Source organism: Hylobates moloch, unplaced genomic scaffold, assembly GCF_009828535.3.
Source record: "Hylobates moloch isolate HMO894 unplaced genomic scaffold, HMol_V3 SCAFFOLD_5, whole genome shotgun sequence".
In the NCBI taxonomy this organism is placed as follows: Eukaryota; Metazoa; Chordata; class Mammalia; order Primates; family Hylobatidae; genus Hylobates; species Hylobates moloch.
The window spans coordinates 15,546,835-15,570,890 of NW_026652280.1; the positions used below are offsets into that span (position 1 = coordinate 15,546,835).

The 24,056-nt window shown below is 38.7% G+C and overlaps 1 long non-coding RNA gene across 1 annotated transcript in view; it reads right to left on the bottom strand.

The window, feature by feature from the left end:
* LOC116468055 (uncharacterized) overlaps positions 1-24,056 on the bottom strand; it is a 315,466-nt gene that overhangs the window by 272,860 nt on the left and 18,550 nt on the right. Inside the window, exon 2 of the long non-coding RNA XR_004247976.2 lies at positions 19,291-19,345. This is a non-coding gene — a long non-coding RNA (uncharacterized LOC116468055). The remainder of the gene's footprint in view (positions 1-19,290; positions 19,346-24,056) is intronic.

The following is a 24,056-nucleotide window of genomic DNA, read 5'->3' on the forward strand; positions in this document are numbered from 1 at the left end:
ACAGAAACTTAGGAAAGGTCAATTAAATCTTTCTTTGCCCACAGAAGCCCCGCTGGTGGGAGCTGGTCAGGTGTTCTGCGATGTATGCTGGTTATGTCTGGCTGTCTCACTTGGGGATGACTGTTGGGGCACCAGGTCGATCAAATCTCTCACATCTCTATTTTTCTGGTTGCCACAACACCCTGGCATTCAACCTAGAAGGAATGCTGGTCACTTAAGCTACTTCTTACAACCACACTCACTAGTCATAAGCTTTCATTGCATATTTACACACACACATAACACAGTCCAACTACATAAAATACGGTTACAGTTTTAAAAATTCATAATGGGAGCTGTTTCTTGGGATGGTCACACTGTCATCTTTGGACATTCCATTCTCTAAACAAATTAGCTTTCTTTATAATCAATCTGTGCTACGGTGGACATATTTGTCTAATACTACTATTCTAAAAAAGCTTTCTTAATCCAGGCACCAACCATAACTTATTTTGACCACTAGATAATCTTGAACAAAATTAACTCAGTGCTGACTAAAACTTTGAAATTAACTTAAAATAAAAAGTTAATTGTCTTTCAGAGTTTTTTTTTAATTACTAAGATAGCCTGTGGTTTGTTCTTTCCATAAAATATTAATATTTACATTTTTTTCTTCTTTTTGGAATGACTAATAAGTACTCCACATTCTTCTAACAGCTTTGTCCGCATTCTATCTTGTGAGTCCAAAAATTAATGATTTTCAAAAACAAGTGGACCCTACAAAAAGAGAAATGTTGTCAATGGGTATTGCTAACCTAACTTTGAGGGTATATCACTATGTAAGCATATGATTATGCCTGTATAACAACAAAAACCCAGAGACTTCATTAATTTTCTTCCAATACTGTAAGTTACCACAAACTTAGTGGCTTAGAGCAACACAGTTTTGATAATGTACAGTTCTGGCCAGATGTGGTGGCTCATGCCTGTAATCCCAGCACTTTGGGAGGCCAAGGCAGGTGGATCACCTGAGGTCAGGAGTTTGAAACCAGCCTGGCCAACATGTTGAAACCCTGTTTCCACTAAAAATACAAAAAAAAGATTATCTGGATTATTGCAGGATCTGGCCAGCAGCCCACAATGCTCTTTGTTCCCAGGCGGATTGGCAGGTTGAGAAATAATAGACACACACAAGATAGTGAAAGCTGGGTCCAGGGGGGTCACTGCCTTCTGGTCCCATGGTGCCAACAATGCACTGGATATACCAGCATTTATTATTAAGTTTAGTGAGGGTGGGGGTAGGTTAGTGAGGGATTTAGGGTCATTTAATTATGAGGTGAGATGGTCACATGGGGATGAAGTAATTTTTTAACATAACATTTGTATGTAGAAATACAGTACATTTGAATGTAGAAGTACAGTATACAGAGATAGGAATTTACAATATAGTGTGTGCGTCAGTAATTTCTAACAGAGCCTTAAAACAGAAACACAATCTTTCCATAATCTATGATTAGCAAGATATTAATCAGCAGTAACAATTGCAACAAAAGCTGGTTACAAACAATCCATGGAAATAGGATGTGAAGCTAGACAACCTGTTAGACCAGAAATTCTCAGAAGGGAGTATGCTTTAACCCTAAAGAGGCCTAGAAGAGCCGTGGCAAGATGACGGCGTTTATAACCCTATCTTATCCATATGGACAGGTGCCCCCCAAGTGTCCATTTATAGGCTTTCCACGAGGGTTGCTTTCCATTCCCAGAGCTATGAACATCTGCTTTTCTGGGATAGGAATCTTGGTGATGTGAAACCTCCCTGACTGCACATCCATTCATAGACTCTCTGCAGGGGGAAGCACATAACGTGCTGTTGGCTTGTTCTGGCAGTCCAACCTGGCATTGTCTTTACACAATCCTGCATGCAATTTTGTATTTACAATAATCAGGAGCATCTCATCTTTTATTCCGTAGCAATAGTTTCAGGTGGTCTCCCTACACTGGGTGTGGTGGTGGGCACCTGTAATCCCAGCTACTCAGGAGGCTGAGGCAGGAGAATCACTTGAACCTTGGAGGCAGAGGTTGCGGTGAGCTGAGATCAGACCATTGCACTCCAGCCTGGGCGACAAGAGCAAAACTCCGTCTCAAAAATAATAATAATAATCATTAATAATGTACAGTTCTGTAAATTACATGTCTGATACAGGTCTCACAGGGCAAAAAACAAGGTTTCAATAACACTGCATTCTCCTGTGGAGGTTCCAGGGGAAAGTGCATTTTCCTGCTTTTTCCAGCTTCTAGAGGCTGCCCACATTCCTTGGCTCATGGCCCCTTTTTTTCGTCTTCTATGTCAGTTCTCTCATAGCCTGAATCTCCCTCTAATTCCGAACTCTCTTTCTCTTCTGCTGTTAAAAACACTTGTGATTACATTGGGCCCACCTGGTTAAGCTGGGATAATCTTCCTATTTTAAATTTCCCTAATTAGCAAACTTAATTCCATCTTCTTAATGCCCCTATTCTCCTTTGTCATGTAAAGTAGCATATTCACAGGTTCCAGAGATTAGGATGTGAACATCTTTAGGGGCCACTATTCTGTCTACCTCAGAAAGTAAAACAAATAAGGCAATTGGCAACAAAACCTAATTCTAAAGAGCATAAATAATTCACCAACTCCAGTCAACTTCCTTTATAAGAATCTCTTTATGGGACAGAAGAAAAATAAGCAAGGTAGATATTAATAGAAGTCCAGTTTCTTCTTTTCCAGTCAGCGCTGGCCTCAAGAAGCCAAAGAGGGCATAAAAAGAATTTGATAAAGAGGCAAATCTTCTTTGTATAATTAGCAAGCACTGTAGGTAATGCACAAAGAGGAGAAATTTGTGGTGTTTCAGGAAACAGAATACTTCTTACCTTTTAAATTCACCTGTATTTGCAAAAATTCTCCAAATTTCTGGCATGTTTGAATTAAGAATTATCTGTGTGTGTGTGTGTATATATATATATGTATACATATATATACATATATAATATGTATATTGATGGTATACATATATATATACACACACACACCATCAATGCTTTTCAGATACTAGGCCATCTACTACCACACCATCAATGCTTTTCAGATACTAGGCCATCTACTACTATATAAGGAAATCAAGACTGCCAGCTAGATATCAACAGGTATTTAGTGTCATCTTGGTGCTTTATTAATCTTATGTTTACCTCTTACAATCCATCCAGATTTGGCAAGCAAATGGAGGGAATCATAATTAGACAAAATAAGGACAAGTAGATCATTTTTAGATTAAATAAAGACAAGTAGATCATTTTTAAATAAAGGACTAAATTATATTATAACCACATAACCCAAGTCCAGATATATTTCTTCAGCTCCAATTTTACTGGTTGGTTTCATAATGCTGACGTCACTGTTCGCTCTTACAGCTTTAACTCCCACTCTCTTCCCCTTCCCCTCATGGCACCCACTTTGCTTAGAATGCTTTGGTATATTTGATCCTTTAAAATATGCAATGATTTTCTTTCCATTAATGGTAATGAATTATAGTTTCTATTCTGTTTCTAACTTTTTAAAATTGAACACTATTTTAAAAGTTCATCTATGTTGCAGTATGTTCATATAACCCATTGCTTCTGAGTGATTGGTGTTATTCTATAGCATGCATCCATCTCGTTTTACTTATTCATTCTCCTAGTTTTCAACACTAAGTTGCTTTCAACTACTCTCTACTACATGAAGAAGGTTCCTGGGGTTATATACAAGGTTCCTGGGGTTATATACAAGGAGTGGAATAGGGCGCTGGTGGTCATGGTGTATATACAAGGAGTGGAATAGGGCGCTGGTGGCCATGGTGTATATACAAGGAGTGGAATAGGGCGCTGGTGGCCATGGTGTATATACAAGGAGTGGAATAGGGCGTGGGTGGCCACGGTGTAAGATGCAGATTTTGTTTCACCAAGTCTTGCATGTCATGCTCCACAAGGGCTGCTCTGAGATGTGCTCCCACCCGGGAGTCCCTGCAACACTAATTCATGCTTATATTTGGTCTCCAGAGACTCATCAAGCACCAGAGTCCCATTTAGAAGTGGTGGGGATAACTGCCTCTTTGACTTTGTATCACTTTGTTACTTGCTTGTGCCAAGAGGCTCATAATCCTCTGGTAAATACAATTCCAACAGCATTGGACCCTCATTCCTCACTTAACCTGGACCCACCAGGCCAGGCAGGAAGGAGATGCTATGCTAGCCACTCCACTGCATCCGTCTATCCCTCTCCAAGTAAAGGAGAATCTACGTTCTTTTTCAACAACAACTTTTTTAAAAGCCTATTCAATTTCATAACATTTTATAACCTAGTCTCCATACCCAGACAGACTACATTCTCTTCTTCCAGTAATGAAGTGGAAGCCCTATGCTGATTAAAACACTTACCCACATTGTTGGGGAAAATGTTGAGCCACCCCAACTTGCCACTCACCAGTGCACATAGACAGCAGTGTCTGAGCTGCAGCTCAGCCAGCAAAATGCCATTTCTTATGCTAGTTCCTGCACAACTATGGATATAGGAGAAAATTTCATTCCAAGACCTTTATAGCTCAATAATGTACATCCCATTTTAGCTTAGAAACTGTGAAATGATCATGTTTTCAAGATCATAAGATTAATCAGCCTTAAACATGCCATAAATATTTTGAGCTAGCTTCTCATTTTCACATTAATCATGAAGTGAGAATATTCTCATTTAAAGTATGCATATAATGCTAAAGTACATTGTTTCATACGCGTGAGTATCATACCAAAGCGTTTTGGGAAAAGTTGCACTTCTGAAAAATCAACATCTCAGAATTATCAGAATTGAATCGAAGAACTCGTCTAAGGACAGTAGTTCCAGTACATACAAGAGAGTTGAGTTATCATATTTAATAACTTATAGTTTATGACTTTTTTACCACATACACAGTCTTTTTGTTTCTTTACCATTCTTGTGAGGTAGATACTATCATTATCTCAACTTTGGGTGACTTGCATATGGTCACTGGGCCTGCGAATGATGGAATTGAGACTTAAACATTAACCAACAACTTTTTCCACCTTTTTTATTTTCACTTTTTTCTACAACGATTATCTTTTAAGTAAAAGAGAATTCATGCTCTTTTTCAACAGCAATCTTTTTAAAAAACCTATTCAATTTCACAGCTTTTGAGTGTATGTCTTATGTACATACACCCTTACTTTGTACTTCTCCATCTAATAGCAGATAGCATAAGAAATCATTTGGTTCTTTCTGGATATCAAGTCTCAAAACCCAAAATATACCTTAGGTGATTTATTTTATGCTTTATTATTTTTTCTTTATTTATCCATACTCAAAACAACATAAACTTATTATCTCACAGTTTTTATAGGTTAAAGGTGTGGTAGGCTCAGTTGAGTAGCTGCTTAAAGTTTCACAGGCCAAAAATCAGAGTGTCCACAGGCTGCACTCTTCTTCAGGCTCCAGGGAAGAATCATTTTTTTTTTTAATCATTCAGGCTGATTATCAGCAGAATTTGGCTCCTTGCGGCGCTAGGTCTGAGGTTCCCATCGCCTTGCTGGCTGACAGCTGAGGGCCACTCTCCACTTCCAAAGTACACCCAGCTGATGCCTCTCCTTCCTCCCCTGCAAAGCCAGCAACAACACTGCATCTCTCTGTGTCTTTCTTCCCTGGTCACATCTCTCACCATGAACTTTCCTACCTCCCTTTTCTATTTTTGAGAAAATGAAGCCCGTTTGATTGTATCAGGCACATCCAGATAATAAAAAATAATCTCCCCAAGGTCAGATGATTAGCAACCTTAATTCCATCTGCAAAGTCTCTCTTGCCATATCGCATAACATAACCACGGCAGTAACAACAAAATCATGTTGACCACATGGATGTCTCAGGCCCTGCTCTGAGCAGTAGGATCAAGAAGTCAACAAAACAAAGCTCTTGTCCTCAAGGAGCGTTCATTTTAGTTGGGGAGATAGAGAGGAAACTACTTAGACGGTCTCTACCATGTAGGGAAAAGTACTCTAAAGAAAATCAGGCTGGGTGTGGTGGTTCACACCTGTAATCCCAGCACTTTGGGAGGCCAAGTCTGGTGGATCACCTGAGGTCAGGTATTCGAGACCAGCCTGGCCAACATGGTGAAACCCTGTCTCAACTAAAAACACAAAAATGAGCCAGGCATGGTGGCAGGTGCCTGTAATCCCAGCTACTTGGGAGGCTGAGGCAGGACGATCACTTGAACCAGGGAGGCAGAGGTTGCAGTGAGCTGACATCACACTACTGTACTCCAGCCTGGGTGACAGAGTGAGACTCTGTCAAAAGAAAGAAAGAAAGAAAGAAAGAAAGAAAGAAAGAAAGAAAGAAAGAAAGAAAGAAAGAAAGAAAGAAAGAAAGAAAGAAAGAAAGAAAGAAAGAAAGAAAGAAAGAAAGAAAGAAAGAAAGAGAAAGAAAATCAAAGCAGAGAGTAAAGAGGAGGAGGAACGCAAGGTAATTCTGATTGGATAGTCAGAGAAGGCCTCTCTGATACATGAGCAGAGTCACAGAAAGTGGGAATTGGGAAAAGGGGCAGTGTGCCTGTCTGTGGGCCACACATCCTGAGTCGAGGGAATAGCAGTTCCAAGGGCTCCGAGGTGGAAGCAGTCTTTGTGTGTTTAAAGAAAAACAAGGTCAGTGTCATTGGAACAGCATGAAAGAGGGCAAGAGGGAGGATGGAGGCTTTGGGTCATGATGTGAGCGTCATCGTAAGGCCTTTAGCTATATTCTGAGGAAGACGGGATGCTATTGGAAGGTTGGAAAGAAAGGATCCACATGCTATAACATGTTCAAAAGGATTGCCTCAAGATTCTTGGAAGTTGTTTCTAGGAAGTTAAAAGGATAACTTCTAGACCTGCGGCCGCTTCCTGCCATCCTGCACCCATCCATCCTGATAGAGAAGGGACTGGTTATAAACAGCAGATCTACACTGGATGCCTGTGCCTTACCTATTGCTTGCTTTATTGATTTTTGTCTTCGTTTACCTTTTAATATTTATTTGATAGTGATTTTTCAAGATTAAAATACACATACATGTACATTGTTTTTTTTCCAGGGGAAGACTCTTAAACTTGCCTGACCCAAAGATATGATGCACACCTCAGACAATGCTGGACTGATTTGTTCAATTAAACAAGTGCACTACTAAAATGCTGCATCTAAAAAGAGTAAACTGCCAGGATTGCTCTGCTGTATCTAACCACAAACCAGGAGCACCAAAGTGGCTCTCCTAGGGATTTTATCAGGCTATACCTAGGACCCATTTCCTACAGATTACAGGCATGACTTCATTTGAATGTATCCTCACCTAGCATCACTTTGTCCTTAATTATGTGAATAGGCACAGCAGTGTGCTTTGAGGAAAGAAAGTAAAGATAACCTTGTTTAGAAGCTGCTGCTGTGAATGTATTTTCACTAAAGATCTGGTGCCTTGATTTTCAGGAGATTAAGAATTGAGCTGTTTGCTAAAAAGTATTTCAGACTTGATTTGGAATTTCAGTTTTTGATTGGAGGTGGAGTGCACACAGAGGAAGAATGTTTGGAGGCTGGTAAAAGCAGTGTCATTGGAAAGAAACTGTTCCCTGCAAAAGTTCTATTATGAGGAGTTGCCTGTGGCAGTTCTGGGTGTTTTTACTGGGGAGCTGACAGTTTTTACTGATACTGTCTCCACGCACTGGTTATCGGCTGTGCCCCGCACATACTCTCTGATTCATTTGGATAGGGTCATTTATTGCAAGTTTATTCAAGTCGTTCCAGGCGCGCAACCAACATTATCTTCAAAAAACAGTAAGTGGTGGTTGAGCTTTATATACTAAGAAAACACAGATAGTAAAATAGAAGCTGACAAGCAACAGAAAAGATTCTGCCAGAAATTAAGTACTAAGTATGCCATGGCCAAGGGTTAGAAAATAACCAAAGAAGCACCAAACCCGCTGCTGAATAAAAAATAGGCCCCCCAAAATGAGAAAAACAGTGAAGGAAAACAACCCGGAGTAGCACTAAAGCTGCTCTGCATTTTCACATGCCAAAACAATCTCATTAGAAAAGAAATTGCAAACCAACAGTCAGATTGTTATGGACTGTGAAGAAATACACAGAAACTTGAGAAAGGGCTGTCAACTATTCTACAAGCTGTAACACAGCAAAACCAGAGTGTGATGTAAATAACATTTCCAAAATAAGGTGCTTGACTTTTTACTTCTCACTTGTGTCCACTGACCTGAACTCAGGATTTATCATCAACTTTAAAACATTTTAAACAAAGACAATATTATTCTTTGGCGAATCAAATTCAAATAATAGTAGGCAGACAGAAAGATTACAGCACAATTCTGGACTTTTTTTTTTTTTCCTTTTTGGTGGTGAAGAAAAGAGGTAATGAGAAAGCAGCCCGGATCTTTCTTACTGACCAATTTTCCATTTCTTTCCTCATTCCCAGAATGCAACCATTTCCCCCACTTATGTAATCTGCAAACTGACTGCCTTCTCCATAGCTAATAATAGCATCCTGGATTCTGTTATCCACTTGATCTGCTGATCTGCAAACTGCTTCTCTGACAGCAATCTTGTTTTGTTTTCCCAGGGAAAGCCCAATAGCACTGACATTTGGAGAGGCAATATGAAGAATTTCAGTTGAGGAAATTAATATTTCTCATCCAAATCAGGCAATACTCTAAAACAAAGAAAACTTTAAGGAGTTTAGTTCCTAAAAAGGGTGGGGGTGGTTGATAGAAGGAAAACTAGTGATTTACATTGTGTGTGTGTGTGTGTGTGTGTGTGTGTGTGTGTGTGTGTGTATGTGTGTGTATGTTATTTAATGGCTTGTGTTTAACTCTCAGATAAATTCCTTTTTGGTAAATTCATATAGGTGTCCCTCTCTAAACAATGCATAACTGATCTTAACAATGAAAGTTTAGGATTTCTGACAACTCATAGGTATAAACTAGGAATTCTCTGAGTGTGACATAGCAGGACTCCAAAGACAGCTTTGCAAAGGAGAATCCCTCCTCACCAATCCCAACTTCGGAATTTTAATTATGGATTTGAGTTGTTTAAAAGTGGTGCAACTCTTTACTTTTGAAACAAGTTGTGAGCCTCTGACATATGGTATCTCTGTCCACATATGTGCTCATAATTTAAAACATTTTAAAGAAAATATTATTCTTTGGTGAATCAAATTCAAATAATAGTAGACACACAGAAAGACTATAGCTCATAATTGCAGTGCCACATCTGTTGCAATTTCTCAGGGTTGTCCTAACAAAGTGCCACAAACTGGGTGGCTTAAAATAACAGAAATGTGTTCTCTCACAGTTCTGGAGGCTAGAAGTCAAAAACGAAGGTGCTGGCAGGGCCATGCTCCATCCAAAGGCTCTAGCAAAAGATCCTTCTTTGCCCCTTCTAGCTTCTGGTGGTTGCCAGCAGTGCTTGCTGTCACCTGGACTGTGGCTGCCTCACTCCAGTTTCCTCCTCAGCATCACATGGGGCTCTTTTTGTGTGTGTGTCCAGATTGCCCTCTCCTCTCCCTTAGAAAGACACCAGTCACTAATTAAGACTCATGAGAATCCAATAGGATTGCATTTTAACTTGATTACGTCTATAATGACCCTATCTCCAAATAAGTCACATTACAGGTTCCACGTAAACATGGATTTGGGGAGGGGTGCAGGTGGATGCTATGCAACCCAGTGCAATGGCAAATCAAGTGAGCACCAAACAGCACCACTATCCTTCATCCTCATGTCTCACATAAGCTTTGATCAAGCCAGCATGTCCTTCAGTCCAGCGTGCCCTACACCTGTGTCCTGGACCACCTCTCGGGCTGTGTTACTTCCCTTCCTGAGGCACAACAAGGCCTAGAATCTGAGGACTTGCGCCACACGCAAACCAGGCTCCTAAGCTCCCACCTTGTAATTTCCTTCTTCGTATTGTCTCTTCTGACAGCCCCACCATCTACTCTGTGTTCCATAGACTATTACTTAATTTCCACTCATTTCAGCCTTCGCAGCTGACAGGATTTGGCTCTGTGTCCCCACCCAAATCTCACCTTGAATTGTAATAATCTGCAGGTGTCAAGGGTGGGACCAGGTGGAGATAATTGAATTATGGGGGTGGTTTGCCCCATGCTGTTCTCACGATAGTGAGTGAGTTCCCATGAGATCTGATGGTCTTATAAGGGGCTTCTCCCTTCACTCCACTCTCATTCTCTCTTCTGCCGCCCTGTGAAGAGGTACCTTCTGCCATGATTATAAGTTTCCTGAGGCCTCCCCAGCCATATGGAACTGTGAGTCCATTAAACCTCTTTCCTTTATAAACTACCCAGTTTCAAGTTTTCTTCATGGCAGCATGAGAACAGACTAATACAATAAGCCAAGATTTTTCCAGTGTGGAAAACCCTCATCTGTACTTGGAAGGCAGATACCTAAACAAGTCCTGTATCATACACGCACAATCAGTAAGGACGAAAACACATTTTTAACTAGCATTACTACAGTTAAAGCCTATGGAACTGCCCACCTCCTAAAACACCATCCTCCTGGGAAAGAGGGGGTGGAGGCACAACTGCCACATTCTTCCCTGAGGCCCCTCCAGAAGGGGTAGTCTGGGGTAAGCACCTGGCCAGAGCTGGGCCATTAGATGCAAGCCCTGCTGATTATTCAAACTTGAATGAAGTCCTCCACGTCCCTCCCTCCCCATGCCCACCCTCAGAAGAATTGTAAGATGCCAGCAGTCTTTTGTTATGTGGGAAAGCAATCTATAATGAAAGAAAATAGGCCAGGCGCAGTGGCTCATGCCTTTAATCCCAGCACTTTGGGAAGCCGAGGCAGGCCTGGAGGTCAGGAGTGCCAAAACAACCTGACCAACGTGGTGAAACCTGTCTCTACTAAAAATACAAAAACTTGCCAGGCATGGTGGTGGCAGCCTGTAATCCCAACTACTTGGGAGGCTGAGGCAGAAGAATCACTTGAACCCAGGAGGTGGAGGCTGCAGTGAGCTGACATCCTACCACTGCACTCCAGCCCGAGCAACAGAGTGAGACTCTGTCTCAAAATAAGAAAGAAAATAAAGCAGAAACAAAGCAAAGTGAACAAATGAAGACAGCACCTTGCCAACACTGAAGGGCCTGAGCTGCATCTCTGTCATTCCCTGTTCCTGGATTGTGTCAACAAATTCCTCCCTTTATGCCAAAACCATGTACATTTGTGTTTCTGTCGCTAAAACCCTCGGGGGTACTGACTGGCACATACATAGCCTTAACAAAATGTTCAAGCTGAAAAGAAAGAAGTCAGATGTCATTATGGGTTAAACTATGCCCGCCTCCCAAAAACATATGCTGGAATCCTAATGCCCCAAGCCTTAGGATGTTACCTTATTTTAGAGATAGAGTTTTCACAAAGCTGTTCATGTTAAAATGAGGTCATTAGGGTGGGCCCTAATCCAATATGACTGGTGTCCTTACAAAAGGGGGTAATTTGGACAAAGACACAGACACACAAAGAGAACACGTTGTGAAAAGACACAGGGATGAGACAGCCACAGACAAACCAAAGAGACAGGCCTGGAACACGGTTCTCCACAGTGGTCAAAAGGAACCGATACTGCTGATGCCTTGATTTCAGACTTCCAGCCTCCAGAACCATGAGACAATAAACTTTGGTTGTTCGAGCTCCCCAACTCGTGGTACTTTATTACAGCAGCTCAAGCAAACGAATGCAGACATTATCTGTTAACTCCTTCACGACAAGTAAGGAAACAGGCCCAGAGAGCTTAGCCTGATTGTTTCAATTCCTGTTGTAAGAGCTAGAATCAGAACGTAGACCTCACGATTTATAACTTGATGCTGATTTTCATAATTTTACCCTAATTCATAGTCCAAAAGTTTTCCTGAAAACTTCATATGTACACTTTTGTTTTGGGAAAATATTACAATGATAATAATAAATCTGACAAGTAAATAAATTGTGAGAAAGAAAATGACATAACTTGGACCCCCATATTTTATAACAGCTGTCATAATATCCAGATCAGATCTTTTGGTTAAACATTCTCATCTAAAACCAATTTAGATAAATAACGATGAGTCATTTCACAAAGAAACAGTTTGGGGCGAAATAAACAAGATTGACTAAAAGGTAGGTATGCAGAGCATGTCAGACCTCATGCTAAGCTTGAGAGTTTTCCTACCATTGCTCCAGAAAAAAACAAAAGCGTTTTCTTCTCCAGGTAGGGAAGCAGAGAAGTCATATTTTCTCAATAAAGAAAAACAAATCTTGATCAGTTCAAGAAAATTTGTTTATATAAATACTGGACATAATTATGAAACTGTGATTTGCCTGCTGTTTTCCTGCTAATAAGAACTTTTTGCCCTCCCCAAATAACATTCACCAGCTGCAGACAACTCCCTTAATTTCCTGCTCTTCTTGTTTGCCAGGGTTTCCATATATGAATGCTCTAAAAGTGACGAATTTACCTTGGTGATTTTGAGTGATATTTTTCTTACAGTATCACAGGATGCTTGATATATTTATATTGAAATAATCTTCCATAATTTAAGAGTGTAGTGTGGTACAAAGGAAATTAAAAATCTTTTTGTCTGAAGCCCCTCTGATGTTTAATACCTTAAAAACTATATTTCTCAAACGAATATTTATTACGCATGTGTACTTTTTAAAAAATACTATAATAAATATTATGATATTCAAGTATTTACTATTTTATATGAAGCTGGTTTCATCTAGGGTAAAGTTCTACTTTAACCTTTAGGAAAAGGGAAAACAGTGAATGTTTTCAGCCAGAAAAGAACAATAATAGATTTGGATTTTGAAAGATTAAGTTATAAACCATGAAAATGACATGTTGAAAGACCTTTTTTGTTGTCGTATGAAATGGGAAAATCAGGAAGAGTTTCCAAGGCAGGTGTGATTTACGCTGCTCCTAAAGAAGTAAGTAGGATTTTTACCATGGAGTATGTAAGGAAAAAAACATCACTGGCTCTAGAAATAGGCCTGTGCAAGACAAACAAAGTAGAAAAGGCAAGATGCTCACTTAGGACACTCCATGTCTGTGGTTGGAGGTCAGAGTAGAAAGATAGAAAGGAATTAGTTTCTGGGAGCCTATCTGTGGCCTCCTCACAGCTGGGGTTTTATTCTGTAGGTGACTTTAATGAGGAGTCACTTATGACTTACATTTTAAAAACATCATTCTGGCCTCAGGGTGGAAGATGGATTAGACAGGAGTAAGTCTGGAGGTAGAGCCTTTCTCTCAGCTCTTAAAACTCAAAATTTATTTAGGACTCTAAACTCCCACTCAAATCTGACTGCTCTTCTCCATCCACCTCTGGTCTGGATACTTGTTGTAATTCACTTCGAGTCAATCAATGCAACAGATTCCTCCCCAAACTATATGCCCTCTCTTCTCTGTTCCTTACAGTGGCCAGTGTAGCACACAGCCAGAAATGTTAGCAGATGGCTTAAAATCCTCCACTGGCACCTCATCTCCTATGCAACCAGTGCCATCCTCTGAGACTGCTCTGAGACTTCCCTCTGAGGCTTCTCAGGTAATGAGCAAAGGGATGTAAACAACCCAAAATTGGCAACAGCAACAACAGGAGGCTCTTCTGGCTGAGCTTCTGCCATATCGTGTCTGAAGTCCCAGCTGCTCTTATGCGTGCATGTCCCCTGGAACCATGTGGAGGAATCACTAATTCTCTCGACTTTGCTTGTCAGCACAGCTGGCCACACAGCCAGGCCCTCCATCTTTCCTGACTTTATCCTGGCTGTGAAGTCATGCGGGGATGGTGTCACCCTCAAAAGACTAAGGCAGAAGCCACCCAGAGAGTCCTCAGCGCTTCCTGGGCATGACACCTCAGCCATTTTTCTAGCACTGCTATGCCCAGAGCAAACACCCCTTGTCCTCTGGAAGGAACCAAGACCTTCTCTTCTCTGCTCTTCCCAGCTCCAAAGGGGACAGGCTGGGCCCAGGAGAATCATGGAGCTGTGGCTAAACTCATACACTATGGAGCCAGGCTACACTGCATACTAATTCAGAATCTGCCACTCAGTGGGAATGTGGTCTAAAGTTAACTTTACTAAGCTCTGTATTTTGTGTTTTGTTTTTCTTATAAAGGGTGAATACAATTATGGTATCCATGAGTTACTGGGAGGGGTGGAAATTATCTAAGGTTTATACAAGGTGATGTATGTATGGAATTCAGCAGAGCACCTGAAACAGATCATTATTGAATACATGCAAATAATTAATATAATGAGGCACCCCGTTTTATCATCACACACATATAGACGTAAGGAACCAAGAGAAAATAAAGTAATTCTCAAGCGTTTAAAATTAATTATCTATTAATCTATTTAACAATAGAGCTACCGCTAATTGCTTTGTTCATGCAAATGCCCTAGAATAATTCTGCCTGTCTGTCTTTTGGAGAAATCACTTAAAATGATATTTTTCTTTCCTAAGCCTTTCGTTGATTCCTACCAAATATAGGTAAATTATAAGGCAGTTTCCCAGCTTCCTTCAGTTTTTATGTAAATAAATGCAACAATTATTTACATCGAGCTAAAAATTTACATTTTACTTAAAATTGGCATTATTCTTTTATTATAAAACAAAATAAAAATACTTTCTATTGCAACTACATCAAGTAATGGAAAAATAAAGAACACCCTTGAACCCAGGGGACAAAGAATCAGGCTAGAAAAATTAGACTGTTTTCAATTTGGGGAAGATAATTTACTTCTTCAATGTTTCTTTATTTCAAATAGTGCAAGAATGTGAGCCATCTTGGCATTATCCAATCCCCATTTCTGATGACACTTCTAGAGCTATCTTCACGTAGCACACTGCCTTCCACAATTCAACCACCTACAGCAGACTTGTTCTCTGGTTTGCCTGCTTGTTGCACCAAATCCCTAACGAGTGATGCTACAACATTTCTAGTACTTTGCTAGCAATCACCGCCATCTCCTCATCTATAAATTACCATCATAGGCTATCCCTTATTCCACTGAAATATTGTGAGAAACCGTTATATAAATGCTGTTTGAGCCCTTCATGGACAGATGCTATATATAAGAAAAAATTATTGGCTTTGTATTTCAAATCTGAACTACATGACATACCAACAATACAGAAGCAGGCACTTTCCTCTGACATAAGTGGATGATTTATCATTTCTCTCTTGCAGCTGCCCAATTCACTTCCTTTCAATTTTCCTACGTAGATTTAGCTTTTCCTATCTGAATGATCTCTGTCAATGGGTAATTTAAATTTCTCAACAGATGTCACATAAGCCAAGCGTGAATACTTTTTAGGTACAAGTGGAATTTGCAGCATAGTGTATAGAAGTCAAGGTTTCCATTATAATCTAAAATGATAAAGAAATGAATACTGCATTTTTAAAATAAATGGTAGCATGTAGTTCCAACGTTTAGACATGAATATTATTCAAGTTGTTTAAAAAGAAACTCTTTTAGTAACACATATCAATTGATGAACGTATTATTTCTATCTTTTAACCTGTAAGATCTCACACTTTTGTAGCAGGGCTTCTACATAATAGCACAACACAGGAGTCTATGAGTTAGGTAAGCTGCAAAGAAAAATCTAAGTGAGATGCCTCCTCCTTTTCATTGGTCTGTGAATATCAACACAAGTTGACAGTTGAAATTTAAATCCATGGCCAACCACCTCTGTTAGTTGTCCTTTACCTATAGACTAAAGCTCCATTTCACAGGATGGTATGAAAGATCTTTCACAATAGCATCTCCCCTACCTCTCCAAGTTTATCTACCATATCTCCTTCCTATGCAACATGAACATCTCAATCTTTCTTAAACCAGCAATTATTGAATAAGATGGTTCAATAATCTGGAATGTCTTTGCCCTTTCCACTTCTGTCTACCAGGAAACTCATATTAATATTTTCAACTGAATTCATCAGTTACAGCACAAATATCAACCCCTCTGTGAAGATTGTCCTGAATTTCTTAGTACAGAGCTGATGAATCCCTCCTCTCTGTTTCCATAGACCTTTTCCAAACTTTTATTTCAATTAGTCTATTATGTAGAAAAATATTTACTTATTGATCTTTTAATGCATAAGGTAAGTAAAATTTATTGGGAAAAAAATGTTTTCTTTTGCTATGTATTTTTTTGGAAATGTGTTTGGCACACAGTAAGTAACATATTATTGATTGATTGGGTAACTGAAAAGGTAGAACAGATGGATGATAATGGTTATTCTTTTGATTGGCAGAATGGCAGAACTTTAAATAAGAGATTTAAAACACACAGAAATTGTAAGAAAAAGGGACCTAATTATCCTCCAATGTGCTAAGCACATAATACATAAAATTGAGTAAACAATCACTGAGCACATATTATGTATAAAGCCTTGAACTAAGAATGAGAAGCACAAAAATAAAAGCATAGTATCTCCAAATTTGTGGAATACACAAACTACTGAAGGTACATAGGATGCATTAAAGTAAGTTTTGTATTTATTTTGGCTTATCATCCATGGTATACAGGGTAAAAGAGAGTGTTGTAGGAGATATACCTAATGTAAATGATGAGTTAATGGGTGCAGCACACCAACATAGCACATGTATACATATGTAACAAACCTGCATATTGTGCACATGTACCCTAGAACTTAAAGTATAATTAAAAAAAAGAAAATGACATGCACAGACAATTGAAAACTGGCATATACTCCAAGCAGTCTTCTCAACATTTAATTTCCAAGCCCCTTTTTCTTTTTCTAGTTAATTTGTTTCGCAAAATGAGTGTTTTGAATTTAACCTCTTTCTGCCTTTACCAATTCTACAAAATAAACATGTTCTTGTGAAATGGCTACAAGGAAGCTAGGAAAAAGAAGCAACTGGAAAGATCGCAATTGTCTATGAACTAAGTAAATATCACATAAGGCAAAATGTAAAATAAGAATAATATGATAATGGATATTTTCAGATTTCCTTTTCTCATATCTAACCAGGTCAACTTTAAAGGTTTGCAAACCTCAGCAGAAGATTCCTGAATAGGAAACATGGACAATTAAATGGATTTTTAATATTTATTCAAACCTATTTTTATTTTAATAATAAGAAATTTCAGTTCTAACTTCAGAGGAATAACAGCAAAAGTATGGAAGTTGTTCAGTAGAACACCATGAAGCATTGGGGCATCCCTGCAGCTCTTGGCACCCAAGGCACTTAGCACAGCCAAGAATAGAACATGCTCAATTTAGGTATGATTTTTTAAAAACCTATCCCCATACCCCCAATTTTTTTAATGCAACTTCTAACATTAAATCATATTAAAAAGAATACAATTTTAAAATTAGCAAATCAGTCATTTAAGAGGAAAGACAGACACATCAAATAGCTTGCATAATTTTATTGTTCAACTAGGTGCTAATTTTAGTACTAGAATTCCAGAAAGACAAAGTAAAAAGAAAACTACATTGCAAGGTATTCCTTCTACCTGATTAAAAGAAACAAGAGCCTTTTAGTTTTTGTCTTCCTTGGAAAGTAAATTACATTCCCAGAATAAGGCACCCTTGAAGAAATTTAAAAATGTATCGCATGAATTCTGTAATAAGAGACAATGGACTCATAATAGACAATATCTTCCACTGAAGTTTTATAAAAGATCCAAAGCAACCAATAAAAAAGTATTTTTACATTTGATCCTGTGTAAAAGCCAGCCCACTCAAGTTCTCCACTCCTCATTTCAGAGGCAATATTTAAAATATTTAACAACAGAATGGCAGAAGCCTCAGCATTGGTGCAGGGTTCCAGAAGAATCTTGCTGTGTTAGGGTTATTTGTTTTATTTGCTGGATTGTGGGAATCTCCTGGGATCCTGAGGGAAGGCCTTGGACCAGAAGGGAGTCACTTAGGAGGCTGAATGCAGTGATTATTTATCAACTGGCATAGAAGTATTTTAATATTTTAACAATTGGTATGGCCATGCCCATACACGCAGCTGTGTATGTAAGTCTAGAGTGGGATATGAAATACTATCTGTGACCAAAAGAGCAAATAAATCATAAATTCAGAGAATTTCTCTCAGCACTCCACCCCAATAATTTTAAGGTGATGGCTGGCTGTGATTTTCATTTCAGTGCTCCCAGGTAAATCAAAGGCAGCTGCCAGTCATGTTGAACACCCCCACCAAGACTGTAGTTGTGAAGCTTTAAATAAAATAACATTTTGCAGTAGATAAAGGTTGTTCAACTTCCTTTTCAGTTTATGTTAAGAGCAGTTCAAGATTCCGACCTGGAGGTGACAGGTGACAGGTGGCAGGTGATGGTGTCACAGACTAAGAATTTATATCTTTTCCATTCACCTCATTTGGGTCAAATAAGCCAAGCTGATGAATAGTTAGGCACTTTCTTCATTGCACAAGTAGCTCAGGAATCTTGCAAAGATCACTCTTCCAGAGAATCACCTTTTCTATTTAAATCTTTAGAAAGTCAAGCTACATTGAATGTAAGTGACTTGGGTTGTTCATTTGCAAAACAATTAGACAGACACCATTATTTGATTTAATCTGACACTTTACATTAGTCTCATGCAGTGACATTGGATGTCATTGATAGCAACCTTAAAACAGAAAAAAAAACCCAAAAGAAGGAAAAGATTTCTTACTGGAGTAACCTAGTTCTACCTTGAGAACTCAGCACGTAAAACTGAAATCAACCTCCCTCCTCCCAAAATTAGCTCAGTTACAAAAACCCAAACTTCCTCATTCCTAGCACGTTCGGGGCCCTCTACATGAGAATAAAATTTAGAAAAGAGAGTAATCCACAAGAGAAATTCAGCCCTATTATTTGAGGACGTTGGATGAGAATGGCAATGCAGAAACACATATAGGAAAACATGGGTTACTAATGACAACCATCCCACATAGCAGGTAGAAGTTCGAACAGAGATTGGGTCCATTGGGCTGGCTTCCAGGGACTTGATAAAGGGGTTACTTCCTTGGTTATCTTACCATGACCTGAGGCTGATTCCAGGCATACTGTGTGAAAACAGGCACTCTCTGTGCACACACATCTCTGGACAGAACAGATATAAACCAGGTTTTTCAGGATGAAACCAGGCTGATGATTCATTAAGCTACAAGGAGACATGAGACCATTTGGACTGAGACGTGGGCATTGGCAAGGACTTGGCCATTGAGATTTTAGCTTTCAGTGTCAATTTCATTTACCAGTGGTGTGGCCTTGGCACGGTACCTCACGTCTCTGAAAGCCTCAGAGTTTCATCTGCAAGATAAGGATAATGAAATTACCTCATGTCATTATTGTGAGAAGTTAACAAGTGATACATGTAAAATGTTTACCACAGGGCTAAGCCACAAAGCACATGTTCAAAACCTGAGAAAGCAGGTATTAAAGAAAGCAGAACTATGGAAAGTATATTATAATACCTGTAATATAGCAGTGACAAGGGACCCTAAATATTGAGATGAGGGAGCAAAAATTAAGGATAAATTGTTGTTTATTTCTGATGTTATTTTGGACACCTAACATATTACTTGGTTTCAAAATTGGTTACTTGGCAGGGGGCAGGGAGGAAGGTTACTCTTTCATTGATCTGTAACTGGGATATATGTAGTTAAGATTTAAAAAATTTTCTAGACCATGTAACAAACCTGCACATGTACCTCCGAATCTAAAATAAAAGTTGGAAAAAAATTTTCCTGAAATCAAAAGTGCCTAATGTCTGAAATATTTTCCTTACCTGATTAGAGACAATGAGGTTTAAGTAATTCTATGAATATTATAATTTTTGGCAATTTAATACAGTGGACTGATAAAAATCCTAAATCAAGAGCAGTTATTTGGAGAGATCTCCTGAGTGCTTAACACTACACTTGGGGCTGAGAGATGTAAAGATGAAAAGTCTGTAAGCAACATGAAAATACAGCTGGACATGCTTTGATCACCACTCAATCACTCAATCTCAAGCATTAATTTGATCATTAAGATGCATCTCATAAACATTTGTGGAATGAATGAGCCAGTCTCAGAATTCCCATACTAAGAAGGGAAGGAGATGAATGAATAAATTATTAGGGGCAGCTCTGAGCAATCCTATATCTCAGTGAACAGCTCCTTGTTCATAGAGGCTGAGCGAGAGTCTATGTTGGTCAGCATGCCTAACTGAATGGCCGAGAAGGGGCCTAATAATGCCTATTTAGATTTTAGAGAAAAAAATAATAGTCCCTTAGCGTATCTTATAAAATAGCTGCTATTGTTCTTTTTCTTGGGAAAAAATGTAATTACTGTAATTGTTTTAAGAAAGTATGTTCATTGCAGAAAATGTTTAAATTATAGAAAATAATAAAGGAATTGAAATCACTTATAATGCTATCATCTAGAAATGATCCTTATGAAGAAGGTTTTAGTATAATTGCTTCAACTGTATGAATGATAATTGGAACAGAGGGAAGATTCAAGAAGGAGAGGCCATATGAGAAACTAGCATCACCGTCTAATTGCAAGGTAGCTCAGTCTACCTGTGCTGCGGTAACAAAATATCACAGACTGGGTAAATTATAACGAACCAAAATGTATTTGCTCATAGTTCTGGAGGCTGAGAAGCTCAAGATCAAGGAAATAAGTGTCTAGGAAGGATTTTCTTTCTGTGTTATCTCACAGTAGAGGGACAAAAGAGAGTGACACAAAGAAAAGAACCAAACTCTCCCTGTTATAATTACTGCAATAACAAACCCACTCCCCCTGATAATGGCATTAACCCATTCATGCCTAATCACCTCCCATTAGGCCCCCAGCTCCCAACACCGTTGCATTGGGCATTAAGTTTTCAATGCATGGTTTTGGGGCAACACATTCAAACCATAGCACAAGGTAATAAATATCAGACTCACTGTAAAAGGATTGAGGAAAGGAGGATAACAGGACAAATTTAAGAGACAGAGAGATAGATAGATTTAAGACATATGTGGATGGATTTAAGATACACATGTATGTATATATTTTCCTTTTTAAGTAAAAAAAATTATTGCGATATACTTAATGTATCTCATTAAACGTATTGCAATGATAATTAGTTCAAAAGATTAGCCACGTAATGCTACTAGTATAATTAAGGGATAAATATTTGAGAATATGAATTAAGATAAGAGTAATAACCTTCAGGGATTTTTTTTTATTTAATTGTGAAAGAAAAGTCAGTATCTATTTTAGAGACTTGGAACTGAAATGTGTGAGAAATTAAGATGAGGGGAAAAGATACTGGAAGCACTGGGGTATGAGTGGTAGCAGACGCCCAGGGAATCCATGAGTTACTGAGAAGCTGAGTGCTGAAGGCAGGGTGAAGGGGTAACAGACTTTTACAAGTTGTCCTCAGCTAGAAAACCAGGACAAGGCAAATGAAAAACTAGAGGCAGGAAATAAATAGTTTAAGTGTGGAGGCAACAATTTCATGTCTTAGCAAGAAAATTTCAAGGATGAATGTTGGTGGCAAGACAGTTATTTACATGCTTTTGATTGAAAATATTCTACAACTCGCTGTGAGCAGTGTCAGAGTGCTAGTAATTAATGGAAAGGATGGATGGTTAGGAAAAGAAAACAATGAATATATACCACAGGTTCATCAGATCAAAAAGGGCTTTCATTGAAATTAATTCAGAGCAAAAAGGTATTGAAAGGTATTGGATTTGGAGTTAGACTTCCTAGGTTAGAAGCCTGGTCATTCCACTGATGAGATGCAAGATTCTAGACAGTTTATTTCATCTCCCTGTGCTTTTGTTTTCTTCTAAAAATCGGGAAAAATAAGAGAACCACCTCACGAAGGTAGATGTGAGGATTAAATAAGCATCTATAAAGCACTTAATTCAGTGCCTGATACATAGTGACTGCTATGTAATTGTTTGGCAGTATCATCATCATCATTATTATTAAATGATTAATAAGATTTTATTAGAGATCAAGAGCTCAAATTTAATACAACAAACATTTTCTGAGCATTTTATAAATGCAATTACTAGGAAGAGTGACTGGGACATATTAAGTCTTGTGTTTGGCCTCAATTCATGTTTTAAAAAATTTAATCAGTTTGGCAACAAGCTTTTACTGAGTGTCTAGATATGCCAGGTGTTCTACCTGGCAGAGCATGGAGACAATAACACAGTGTGATTCTAGCACAGGGTGATTAGTGCCATGACAGAGGCACACACAGGTGCTATAGGATCACAGACTAGTGATCTTTTAGTCAGGAAGATGTCTGTGAACTCTTCCTTAAGGACATGAGGAAAACTAGTTGAGAGAGATACAGGACTGCAGGCTGGCCATTCAGCCATTACATTCAACCAGCTAGGTTCTGATCCATGGACGACCATGCCATGCAGAGCTTAAATACTGTGACTGTCATTCCTGGAGAAGTACAATCTCAAGGCTAATGTGAAGTGTGTGGATAAGTGAGGAGCAAGGGGAATATCTCAGAAGGCTTTTGGGAAGAGGTAGTTCTTAGAGTTGCTATAACAGAATGCCTGAGACTGGGTAGTTTATAAGGAAAATAAGTTTATTTAACTTATGATTCTGGTAACTGGAAAGTTCAAGACTGGGTACCTGCATCTGGTAAGGGCCTCACCTCCAAAAGCAGAAGGGAGCCAGTGTGTGCCAAGAGATTAAGTGGTGAGAGATGGGTGGGTTCCTATGGGGACAGAGGAAGTGGAGGAGGGTGCTGTCAGGATCTTTTTAACAACCAGCTCTCAAGTAATAAATACAGCAAGAACTCCCTCACTCTTGACAGAGGGCATTAATCTTCTCGTAATTAATCCACCCACATGACCCAAATACCTCCCACCAGGCCCCACCTTCCAACATTGCCACCTTGGGAATCAAATTGGAACATGAGGTTTGAAGAGGACAAACATCCAAATCATAGACATGGACCCTGAATGATAATGCATTAACATATAGAAATGTGAAAGGAAAGAGCATTCTTAAAAAAAAAAAAATAGAATAAGCCAAAGGAGAAGGTTGGGGTGAGTGAGAAGAAAAGCATATAGAATATGTATTGAGGCACTGCTGCTATGTGAATTTATTAGCAGAGAAAGGGGTACAGTGTGATTTTTTAAAAAAGACTGGGCATTTTCAGAGGGCCTGGTGGTATAGGAAGGCCATTTTTGGATTAAATAGTCTGATTTGATTCTGAAATTTATGAGTCTTAAATATTCCTAAAAAAGAAGTGCATTATCAGAAGATAATTCCAAGTTCATTATGAAGGAGCTAGTGGAAGTAGAGTGGCATATTTGGCTACAGCTACAATCCAGATGAAAACAGACGAGATAAACTAGGGAAGTTGCTTAGGAAGACCAAGAAGAGGTAATCGCTTTCGCCACTTCTATTCAACATAGTACTAAAAATCCTAGCCAGATAAACCAGGCAAGGAGAAGAAATTAAAGGCATCCAAATTGGAAAAGAGGAAGTCAAGTTATTCCTGTTCACTGATTATATAATCTTACATCTAGAAAAACTAAAGACTCCACCAAAAATCTCTAGATTTGATAAATGAATTCAGCAGGATGCAAAATCAGTGTACAAAAATCAGTATTAATTCTATATACCAATTACAATCTAACTGAGAACCAAATCAAGAAGACAATCCCATTTACAATAGCTACAAAAAATAATGAAATATCTAGGTATATATTTAACTAAGAAGGCAAAATATTTCTACAAGGAAAAATAGAAAATGCTGATGAAAGAAATCATAGATAACATAAACAAATGGAAAAACATCTCCTGCTCACGGGTTGGAAGAATTAATATTGATATCGTTAAAATGACAATCCTGCTCAAGGCAATCTACAGAGTTAATGTAATCTCTATCAAAATACCAACATCATTTTTCACAGAATTAGAAAAACAATCATAATATTCATATGGAACCAGAAAAGAGCCCAAATTGCCAAACCAATCCTAAGCAAAAAGAACAAAGCTGAAG